At 52.6% G+C, this 10000-nt stretch overlaps 1 protein-coding gene across 1 annotated transcript in view; it reads right to left on the reverse strand.

Annotated features, from left to right (window-relative positions):
• Window positions 1-7148, reverse strand: part of PROX1 (prospero homeobox 1) — a 49526-nt gene extending 42378 nt beyond the window's left edge. Inside the window, exons 1-2 of the mRNA XM_059468995.1 lie at window positions 7058-7148; window positions 6720-6844 (exon numbers count right to left, since the gene is read on the reverse strand). The gene's annotated coding sequence lies outside the window, so the exon portion shown is untranslated. The remainder of the gene's footprint in view (window positions 1-6719; window positions 6845-7057) is intronic.
• Between the last annotated feature and the right edge of the window lie 2852 nt (window positions 7149-10000).

Raw genomic sequence — 10000 nt, forward strand, 5'->3', positions numbered from 1 at the left:
TTAGAGAGGCAAAACTGGTAAATAAACCTTTGAAGGTCACAAAAACAACTTTCAAATAATTGTAGGTAGGATGGTATATGTGTACGTGAAAGGCAAAGAAATCGTAGACGCATTCAGGCTTACACTGGGGAAAAAAATCCCCTCTCTTAAATCATTAGGGAAACATTTATTCAGCAAAGCAAAAATGCATTAAAATATTTTATGATCAGTATCATACTATTTACAGAGATGTGATCAAATAAAGGCCAAAATGTAGTTCGTTAGCACAGGCTCGTACGTACCACTGACGAGCCACAACAGTGTTTTGAATTCCCCATACATTCCTTCCCTTTTCACAACTTACATTCTCAAAGCAAGCCCTGCTACCAAAGGCTGAAGATTCTGTATTTCATACCCTAAAATACATGATGTTAAATTTTTTGCAAAGCAGAAATGAGGCATGTTCAGTGTCACATCTCTGTGCTTTAGAAAAATCTCCAAGAACAATATCTCAAATGCCCAGTGAAGCCCTTCTTACGTGGAGCATTTTGAATACACAGAATCTTATTTCCTGTGACATGCAGAAAAGATGAGAAAAAATATGGAAAGATGAAAGAAATAACATCAATCAGCTGCGTGAGAAAGGAAGATACCTTCTCTTTATATGAACTCTCATTGTTTCCCAGGAACACAGCATAAAAAGATAACACACTTCCTTGCATTTTGTAAAAGGCTCTTGACATAATTTGTGACTTATTAACTAGTGATGCTAAACTCACATTGCACATAAAGCATTAGACACTGTTTCCTGTTTCTTAAAATTTAACAGTGAGGAAAATTAAAATATTTTTCATGCAACGCTTATCTAATATTAAACTTTACATTTGCTTAACAGAGCACAGTCTTCACAATAACAGGGTATATTGCCAAAGGCAGCATGCAGACTTTTTGGAATTGCTCCCATCTCTTTCGGTTCACCTGTAAAAACATCTACATGCTCCCTAGGACTGCATCTGTGGCTAGTTTTAAAGAATGACTATCCATGCAAATAGGCATAATTTCAGCATGAAATAATCTGTAAAATCCAAAAATCAAGACAGTAGTCAATGCTTAGTTTGCAACCAGGATGAAAAAAATAAACCAGCTTTTAATACTTAGAAACATTATGTTTATTTTGCAGCCTGTGCTCATGTATTCTGGATGTACTAAAAGAATTTTCAGAGATCTGGTGTCAGAGAGAGCTATGCAAGGGACATGATGTTTGTTTACATTACTGGTTCCTTGCATACAGGAGAGCAAAGAATGATAAAAAATATATTAAAACCAAAAAGTATCATTAATTCAGATGCAAAATCCAAACACCTTGACCTATTATCAGGTCACTGTCTTCAGAGATTTTTTCTTATCAAAAAGTACATTAAGCGAGCTAAGTTTGGTTACCTCATGATGAAAATAATGAAATAACAAGGACTTCTGCTGCAGGGGCCCAATTCTGCCACCTGCACACCAAGGAGCATCCCACCCTCCGAGCAACGCCCCTGGAGTCCAGGGATACCAAAATCCTGTTATGTGTGAGGGGTAGGGTCAGGCCCTGCTTGGCAGGGTCTAAAAGGCCGTCTCCTGCTTTCTCCCAACTGATGCAAGTGGCACTTTTCGGGGGGCAGAATCAGGCCTTACAATTAAACCATCACAAAAAAAAAACCAAAAACCTGAGGAATATCAGAAGGGCTGTTTTTGTAAAGAACTGGCCAAGGCACTGGCACAGAATAAGCCAGAGCTGAGTTTGACCTTTCAGTCCAGTGGTGTTCATTTGAAAGAGATCTAAACTAATTGGAAGACAACTGAAAGAGCTCCTGCTTATTTCACCTAAAATACTCTGAAGGCATCTACCATAAGGATAATACTTGCCAATAAGGAAAGAAAACAAACCACAAGCAAAACCCACCAACACTGGAAACCTTCACGCTTTTCCTTCCTTTTCTGCAGTCAAGCTATGCTTGATTGAGAGCCAGCAATACGTTCCCAGACTCACACCAGAAACCTCATGTCAGGTTACAAGTTTTGCACTTTTCCCAGAAAATTCGAGGTGCCTGACCACGGTTCCCCTCTCTCTTGCCCAATCCCAACCAAGGACACACATGGGGAGGGCTTGCTGTACCCTTGAGTCAGCAGCTCAGGAAATAGGCTGTCCTGCGCCAGGTTGGAAGGTCATTGCCATGCATCCTTCCTCCCCAGTGTCCATTTCCCTCCCCAAGCCCCTGCGCCAGCGCTGCTCCACAGCCCATTCCTGCCACCACAGACATGTGGCAGGAGGTGCTGCAGAGCCACGTCCCCTCCTTCCCTCGATGGAAGCTGAAAGCATCAGAGTTATCGTACACTTAACCTGGGTATTAAGCAACATCTCCCATTTGCCCTGGTGTTATCCTGAGCCAGCCGGGCTGCCAGCTTTAAGGCTTACGTGCCTTTCGGCTTAAATATGAGAAATAGTTCTACTTTAGCCTGACAAAACAGAATGGGTATTGAATGGCCAGTTAATATTTCATTCTCTGAGGACCAAAACCAATTTGCACCTCAAGGGGAGTGGAATGGCACGTAGAGCGGGATGCAAAATCCCAGCCACAACAGGCAGAATTCAAGACTGATTAGATTAGAACTGAATAAATAAGGAAATCTTGGGGAGGGGGAGAAATAATTAGGAAGCGTGTGTCCTTTAGACAATCACCAGTCTAAAGGTGTCATTGTACATTGTCTCAAAACTATATTTTATACATCTAAAGTCTCTGCCCAGCTCTCCAGAAAAACAGAGCTGGCAAGATAGGCTTTGGTTGTCAAGATCTACGTAGAAATCTCCAGAAGCACCATTTCTTTCCGAATTGCAGATTTTTAAATTTGCGAAAGTTAAATTTGGTTTATGCATCGCTTTTGATACTCATCGCATGACAAGTGTAGTTTATGTTAAATTCACCAGCCACATCTCCAGCCTCAACTCGCACAACGTGGCTTCCTCAGAAACCAAACGTTTTCCATGCCGATGGAATTAAAATCATACCAAGGACCTCAACACTTTCTATGTCCACCTATAAATATAGCAGTAGTATTTTATTTACAAATTTACTTTCAAATCTTTTGTTTAAGGAGATATGATTACAATGTAGCTATGAATAACCTCTTAACAGCACAGTAGCAACAGACATGGGTTTATTTCGTATCCATTTGATATGCATTGACATTTAAAATGGTAACAGATTAATTTCTAAGTCTCAAAGAGTTGCTGTTACCAAACCTTTGGCTATGGTTTATCAAAATGAGTATGCTGTCAGGTATTTAACCATACTCACTATTAATAAATCAATTTTTGTAATCAATTGTGTTAACTCATCTTGATCTAGAAAGATGTTGATCATTTTCTCCTAGATTAATTCAAACACCTACAGGATGCAAAGGAGATGTAAATTCAAACGCGCCCTCGTCAGCCCCTTTGAAGAACCCTAGCCTAACCTGAACAGCCATTAAATACACAGCACAAGAGTGCTAAACTTGATGGATATGCTTGAATGAATTCAAGGAGATATCAGTTTATACAGCTGAAATCGCTCCCATCTTTTCACAAGCCAACTACTTTTGTTGGTCCAGAGTCTGCCTGCTTCATGTCAGCCCATTATGCCAATACCATGCAAGAAATTTAACATCCTTCTGCTAATAGAAATATTTAGATCTTACACTCTAACGCACTACACAGAGTATGGCTTTGCCAGAATCAGCCAGGAAGCAAAGGATGAAAATTATTCTAGTCAACAGCATTTCATGCACAAAACCACAGCTAAAATTTGAAGAACAGATGACATCTGTTCACCATATCTGTTCAGTGCTAAAATCACATCAGCCACTAATGAGAAAGTGCTACCTTTTTGCACAGCTCTGACACAAGCTTTCTTGGGAGAAAGTACTACCTTTCTGTGCAGTTCTAACACAAGTTTTCTTGCGAGAAAAGATTATCCAACTCCCTTAGCTGAGATGTCTAACAAGGAATTTGAAACAAGGCAGTAAGGGTGAGGAACTATTTGGGCAGTAAAAACCTACTTTACTAGGATTTCTCCACAAGAAGAAGGAGCAGCAAAAATCAGTGCCTGATTTACTTCAAAATTATGCTGCTTGCTCTTTAGCCTTAAAGGAAAAAGCAACCCTCGTTTTATGAACCTGGTGATACCCAGGACCCAATAGAGCAAGGTATTCAGCAATTCCTATGAATGCCAAGCATCCGCAATTCCCATCAACTACAGAGCTCAGTAACAGGAGGGATTCGGCATCTCATTAGTTCAGGCCTTTAAACTGGGGAGATGCAGGGCCCTCCATCACACAGCCCTGCTCGGCACTGCTTGAGGAAACAGATCTTTTGAATAAGAAAAAGAAATCAAGCTGCTCAAAGTAGAAAACTGAAAACATTTTTCTCCTCTCAAGCCAGTTTGGTCCCTGCTATTTCACTGATCATGAAGAAAATAATTCACATGGCCTCTGTGTAGAGACAATACTGAAAGGTTCTCAAGATTCCTACTCTGAATTCAGCCCAAGTTTTCCAATATACTATTTTTTCCACACTACGCGATGTCATTACATCACAATTCTTAAATTACTTAATTTAGCAGTTAGGCTGCACTTTGAGTCAGAATAAATCACTATTTAGAGACTACAAATTGCAGTATTTACAATTCTGCCCCGAATCGAATTAAACTTTTCAATTTGAAAATGTGTCCATTCTTATGAACATCTCAATTTATCAAGCAATCATAAAAGAGATAAGTTATACAAACTGAGAGGCCTCAGAGTTCAGCAGGCAGGGAAGTTAACTGTATATACCGATAGTGCCATTCAGCGAACTCAGGATACTTTACAGAATAATTTAATAGGGAGCTGTTAGTGTAAAGTATATACATTGTACTTTTTATCACAGTTCAACTCCTGAAATGTTGATACTCTGTCTACCCTTGAGTATTAATAAACATTTCACAGAATGTGATATTGCTGCTAAAGGTAAGCTCTGGACGAAAAGCAGATAAAATAAATGCAAAATGAGCTGCAGTGGTCGTAAACTTAAAGTGATTGATGGCAACTCAGAGAAAAACTGTGAGAAGAAGACATAAGGGATATGTACCACATGCAAATCTACGGCTAAGGAAACTGCCTCCCTATAATTCATCCTGCCTATTGCCAAGCCTCTACAGGCAATGGAAGTGACAAATAATCTGAGCTTTTACACCTCACGGTGACACAAACACGTTTCTGTGTCCTGCACTCAACAACACAGCACCTTCTGCCACCAAGCCATGGCCAGAGATGCGTGGATGCGTTCCACGTGCTCCCCACCCGTCCCCACACCCGGATGACGGGTTTGGGGTGACACTCGCCATCCAGCCAGAAACACCACGGGGTCTGCTCAGGCTCGGGACCTGCGCGAAACCAGCGGCTTTCCAAAGCTCGTCCTGGCAACTTTCGCCCGACATTCAAGGGCACCTCTAGTCTGCAGCCGCGTCCCTCGCCAGCCCTGACTGAAATTCCCTACTTTGTCAAAGACATTAAGTTAATATCCCGCGTACCTGCTCTTCCGCGGCCGGGGCACAGCACAAGGACGCGACGCCGGCCCCTCGGGGAGCTCCATCCCGCCTCGGCCGCGCCCCCCGGCACCGCTCCCGCGCCGCTTCCCGCTGCTGCCCCCGCCGCCCCGGCTGGCTCTCCCTCCCTCCCGGCGCAGGGAGGCGGCGGCCCCCGGGACCCCCCGGTCCCGCTCCGGTCCCGCTGCCCCCGGCGCGCACCTGCCCGCAGCGCCCCGCACCTGCCCCGGCCCCGCCAGACGCCGCGCACGGACCGCGGGCGGCCGCGCAACTTTGTCCCTGTGTGCAAAGAGCCGCGGGCCCCGCTCCGCCCCCGCGGAGTGCCCGGTGCCCGTCGGGCCCCGCTCCTGTCGGGCCCCGCGATCTCGGCCCCCCCCGCCCCAGCGCTGCCCTGCGCGCCCCCTCCGCGCAGGCCCCACGCCCCCCAGCACCGCTCCCTCCTGCGCCTTAACTCCGCGCAAACACATGGCAAAGTGAGCCGGGTCACTCAGCCGCTAAACAGAAAATCGAAAAAGCCAAGAAAGATCTCCATCAACGGCTAAGAAAGAATTAAATCCCCCCCGGAGGAAAAAAAAATCAACAAACAACAACCAAACAAATAGAAAGTACCAATAATCCTAATCTTTTCCCAGATCAAGGCTCTTATCCCGCGACTTGCATTTGATCTCTTCTCATGTGCTCGCTACCTACCACTCAAATCCCATTTTCTATACATTTCCACCATTCGCGGCTCGTCCCACGCTTGGAAATGAAAAAGTAATTGCAAGGGTAAGAAGAGTAAGAATAAAAAGTCCCTGTCCTTCCCGGCTTGGGTTAAAAAGGAGAAGTAGCGACATGCAAATGACAGGCAAATTGGAAGAGACAAAAAGCAAGGCAGCTATAATAAACAGGACAAAGAGGAGGCTCGGAGGAGCGGAGCAGGAGTTTAAAGCGGGGATGGGGAACTTCGGCGGGGACGGGGGGAGAAAGAAGCTCGGAACAACAACAAGAAGCCAAATACTCGCTGCGCTTTCCGTCCCCGCAAAACTGCCCTCCAACCCACGGAATAAAATAAAGAGCGGTCCACAAAAGGTGGCAGCGAGAGAGCGAAGGGGAAGGGGGGGAGGATCACCTAACAACGAGCAGGTCACTTACTCTTCAGCCCTGGGCAGGCTACGGTGAGCGCTCCATCGGGCTCCTTACCGCTCACAAATCCTTACCGCTTTATCTACCGGGCAATTAAAACTACTCAGCTAATAAAGTCACTGCAATTTTGCCCCCTGGAAAAAGAAGCACAGGTTTGATAACGGTGATCAATATTTTGCTGGCGATTTCATCACCGCCCCCCTCCCCCCGGACCATTTAGAGCAGCCCAAGCAAGTGCGAATTTAGTGGTTAAAAAAAAAAAAAAATTAAAAAACCCCTGAAAGACCTGAAAAGGCCGAGAAAGCGGGGAGGGACGGAGGGGGAGCGGAGGGGCAGCGGGTACTTACTCGGTGCAAAGGCGACGAAACTGAGCCTCGCTTTTTTTTTTGCCGGTGGAACGAGAGAAAGGGCGACACGCACACGCACATGCACACACACACACACCCGCACACGCGCCCCGCACACGCACACACGCACACGCGGACACGCGCGCGCAGCCGGCAGCCCCGGGTGCCGCTGATGAATATGATAATCGCGCGGGGGAGGGCGAGCGAGCAGCGCGGGCGGGCGGGAGCGCGGGCAGCGGCCGCGGGCTGCGGGCGCCGAGCGGAGCGCAGCGGAGCGGCGGGCGCGGAGCGGAGCGGGGGCGGCGGGAGCGGCGCGGGGCAGGGCTGGGCTGGGCAGGGCTGGGCTGGCCGAGCCGAGCAGCGCTCCGCACCGCCACAAGATTTACTTTAAGACACAGCTGAAGGAAACAGGAAGACTAGACGTCACACTCGGAGTGACGTGGGCCCGGCCCGGCGCCCAATCGGGAGGCTCCTTGGGACGGACGGGGGGGACGGGGAGAACTTGGCAGGAGCGGGGAGAGAGGAGAGGGGAGCGCGGGGGGGTTGGGGTCGCCCCGCCCCGTCCCCGCGGGAAGGTGGCGGCGGCCGCGCACCTGCGGCGGGGACGGACGGACGGACGGACGGACGGACGGACGCGGGGCGGGAGCGCCGGCAGAAGCGGCCCGACGGGGCGGCCCGCTCACCTCTGCCGCGCACCGGCGAGGGGCGGACAACAGCCGCCCCGCGTGGAGAGGGGTGGGTGACAAACTTTAGGAGAGTCACCCCCGCGTGGGCGGGGGCTGCTCTGCAGTGCCCCGTGCGGTAAAGTTTTCCACGCGAGAGGGCTTCCGCAGAGCGGTGTCGGGGCCACGGGGTGCGCCTCTTCCGTGCGTACAGCATCGGGCGCTGGAGCAAACGCGCTGCCGCCCCACGCGGGTCACAGACTCGGGGAGAGACGGGCCCGCGGCCGCCCAGCCCACGGCACGGCGTCTCTCGCCGCCGCTCGGTGCCCCCGGCTCCGCCGCGCCTCGCGGGGCTGCCAGCGCCAGCCGCGCGGGCATTTTCCACGTGGGAGGCAGGAAATAAACACGAAATCGAGCATCAGGTTGCGGCGCGTGGAACAACCAGTGGTACTGAGACACGAGTCTTCGCTGCTGCCGGCCCCCTGCGCAGCGCGACCCAAGTTTAGCTCAACTTAACCCTATCCCATCCCGCTCCCGGCCGCCTCCGGTGGAAAGCTTGGGGAAAAAAAAAAAAAAAAGGAGATTAAAAAAACTACTATAGTGGATCTCGGCTGGTCCGGGCTGCGATCCGGACGGTAACCTGTCGGGCGCGCTCTGTCCCTCCCGACCGCGGCTTTCCGCAGCGCGGGACAGGGAGCGCCCGCACCCCTGCCCCTGCCGGTGCGGAGATTGGCCCGGCCGCTGCCGGCGGGGAGGCGAGGCTGAACGAGGGGAGACAGCCTCAGGCTTGCGGACAGCGGGGGATACACCAGGGAGAGGGAATAAAGTCCTGCGGAGGGCCGAGCGGCAGCGGAGCGCTGCAGGGCGCTCGGCGACAGGTAAGGACGGCGCTGCCTGGCCGGGCCCGTCCGCCCGCGCCCGCCCCTCGGGGCGGCGGGACAGGGAGTCCCGAGGGCAGGGGAGAGCCCCGACGGGGCCAGGGCTGCCAGGGCAGGCGCCCCAAAACTTGGCGCTGCCACGCTGTGCCAGCGGCGAGGGGCCGGGCCGCGCCTCGCCCCCCGCTCGCCCTGGTGCCGGTGCCGCCGCTGAGGCGGGCAGCTGCTCCGCTCCTCCCGTTCCCACCGTGAACATCCGTCTCACTAGAGGGGAGCCGCGGCGCCGGCCCCTCGCCTGGGCACGGACATCAGGCTGTGCTGAGCGCTGCCCTCCGTGCCAAAAGTTTGGGAGCCGGCCCGGGCAGCGCACCCGCCCTCGGGGCCAGCCCGTGCCCTGCCCGCGGGGTGAAACGCGTGTGCCCCGCGCCGGCTGCTCTGTGCCCGCCGCCGGGCCCGGCTGCCGCCGCTCGGCCGGGGGCGGCTCCGCGGGGCCTCCGCGGCGGGAGCGGGGTCACTAACGCGGGTGCATGAGCAACGCGACAAGCCACCGCAGCCGATCTCTGAGAAATCGCCCGGGACCGCCTGGAGGGACTGCCGGAGCTGTCGCAGGGGAGCTGCTCCGCATTAAAAAAATTACATGTCCCTGCCGGTGCCGGGATGGCGAGGAGATGCGGCCGCGCTCGCCCTAGAGCCCGGTGCCCGAACGAGGCGGAACCTCCGGCGGCGGCGCCCGGCCCGTCGGGGCTGGCAGGGCAGCAGGCAGGAGGGAGCCCGGCCGCTCAGAGAGCCGCTCCTCGGGGTCGGGGACCCTCGCAAGAGCCCTGCTGTGCCGTGCCGCCTTCCGAGGCCCGGCAGGGGCCGGCGCTGGCCAGCCCCGCGCTGTGAGTGCGCAGGAATCCCCGGTGTAACGGGGCGCATCCCGGGACGCCGCGCTGCAGCCGCTCTGCTGCCGCGCTCCGAGCGCTGGGCGGCCCCGCATCGGTGCCCGGGGCCCGTGGCGCCCTCCAGGCCCGCGAAAGTGCCGGGACGGCTTTGCCGAGAATTATTTTAACGTGACGCTTTCCGAAACGGGAGCACCGGGCCCTCCGCCGCCGGCAGCGATCGATGGGGCTGGCGCTGGCGCGGCCCCGCGGGAGCGGCCGGGGCTGCGCTGCACTCCGCGGGCGCGGGAGGCGGCACGGCCGGCCCGGACAGGTCCCGCGGGCTCTTGCGGGGCTCGGCTGCCGGGGTGACACACTCAGCCTCCCGGTGTAGCTGTAAGTGCTGCAGGGGCTGCGAGACAAGGGTGCAGAAGTGTGTCTAGACGCAGGAGGAGATAGGCTAAATTTGGCGGGGGAATGTCTCGCTCGGACGCTTTCCTTTTTTTATTTTCTCCTTTTTTTTTGTTTTGGTTTTTTTTTTTTTGT

The sequence above is a fragment of the Ammospiza nelsoni genome, chromosome 3 (genome assembly GCF_027579445.1).
Source record: "Ammospiza nelsoni isolate bAmmNel1 chromosome 3, bAmmNel1.pri, whole genome shotgun sequence".
Lineage (NCBI taxonomy): Eukaryota > Metazoa > Chordata > Aves > Passeriformes > Passerellidae > Ammospiza > Ammospiza nelsoni.